This window comes from Benincasa hispida, chromosome 2 (assembly GCF_009727055.1).
Source record: "Benincasa hispida cultivar B227 chromosome 2, ASM972705v1, whole genome shotgun sequence".
Lineage (NCBI taxonomy): Eukaryota > Viridiplantae > Streptophyta > Magnoliopsida > Cucurbitales > Cucurbitaceae > Benincasa > Benincasa hispida.
Genome location: NC_052350.1, coordinates 49383941 through 49385573, shown reverse-complemented (window position 1 = coordinate 49385573; position 1633 = coordinate 49383941). Strand labels below are relative to the sequence as shown.

Here is a 1633-nt window from a genome sequence, read left to right as displayed (position 1 = left end):
GTCCATTAGAGATACTCGGGAGGGTAGTCTAAAGACAGGATCTAGACTTGGGAAGGTCAGGTTAGAATCTAGACTCGGAAGAGCCAGATTAGAGCGTATAAATGGGAGATAAGTGCTTAGGAATGAGCACTATTTGTTATCAACGCATCGCATGCATCCTACAGATAGGATATGATTGTATGCGGTCACCTTGCTTTCATGCATTTTGCATCATTGCATAGGGCAAGAGTAGAGACTTAGGGATAAGCTCTATGGACATTTTGCATTCAACACATGCATCCTAGATTTAGGAGCATCGCATTTACATTGGAAAATGACTTGTTGTGCATGGTTGTAACATGATCGCATAGTGTAATGCATTCCCAAGTAATGCTAGCTAAAGTTCTTCTCAACCCGTTCATTGCATACTCATTTCATCTATCAACACAACTTTCTTTTCTCAAATCTGCCACCTTTATTTATTTCTTTTTCATCAATGCAAACAATAACCCCAACACTTATTTATTTACTTGATTACCGCAAAGTTTTCATCAAAATTACCAACGTAGTCTATTTTCACAAGTCCCTGTGTTCGACCCTAGACTTACCAGGAAACTCAGAGGAATTTACACTTGAATTCCACTCAGGAAACTTGAGTGCACAATGCAAATCCATCAACGCATATCATTCATATTTCCACTTCATAAATACGAGCATCAAGCAACCAGAAGACATAGCAAGAAATGCAAATAATATCATGGCGGACCCTATTCTCTTAGTGAACGACCGTAATAGGCCCATCTGGGACTATGCGTTGCCCAACCTCTATGATTTCTCACCAGCAATCATGAGGCCAACCCTGGATGGATCGAGGTTTTAGATGAAGCCGGTGATGTTGCAGATGATTCAAACTGCCAGATAGTATGGCAGTAGCATGGCAAGGATCTTCACGACCACCTCTAGAGTTTTATTGAAATCTGCAATACGTTTGTGTTCAACAAACATCTCCGCTGAGGAGGTTCGACTAACATTGTTCCCATTTTCGCTGTGTGAGCACATAAATGGCCTTATTCTCTCGAATCAGGGGAGATCACATCATGGGAACAAGTAGTGAAAAAGTAAAAGAAGTACTTCCCCAGATAGAAAATGCGAGACAGAGGAAGATTATCACTAATTTTGAACAAGATATTGACGAATCGCTCAGTGATGCCTGGGCGAGGTTTAAAAAACTGGTGCGAGATTGTCCGCACAATGGCTTACTAGATTGTCTCCAAATGGAAATTTTTTACCACGATTTGAACCCTACATCGCAGACGTCTGCCAATGCGGCAGTAGCTGAAGGTCTGCTTGACAAGATATATGACGAGGCTAAGAATATACTTGATCGCATTTCGAAGAATCATGAAGACTGGAGAGAAAGCGATCAATGACTAGGAATTAAAGATAGTGATGCAAACAATGGGGCCATCACATCCCTACAAAACCAAATGAATGCGATGATTAATTTAATACAAGGAATCGCAATCAGTAGCCCAAGAATGCATAGGGGGCAAGTCAACTCAATCAATCAAACGAGCGCAAGTTGTACTACTTGCGGAGAAGCCCATCCAATGGAAGAATGTCCGAGAAATCCACAGTCTGTTTGTTTCGTGAA

General features: G+C 41.3%; 1 non-coding gene across 1 annotated transcript; it reads right to left on the bottom strand.

Annotated features, from left to right (window-relative positions):
• Window positions 1-1130: 1130 nt before the first annotated feature.
• LOC120072442 lies at window positions 1131-1237 on the bottom strand. Its single transcript, XR_005480500.1, has one exon. It is a non-coding gene; the product is annotated as a small nucleolar RNA R71 (small nucleolar RNA).
• Window positions 1238-1633: the final 396 nt, after the last annotated feature.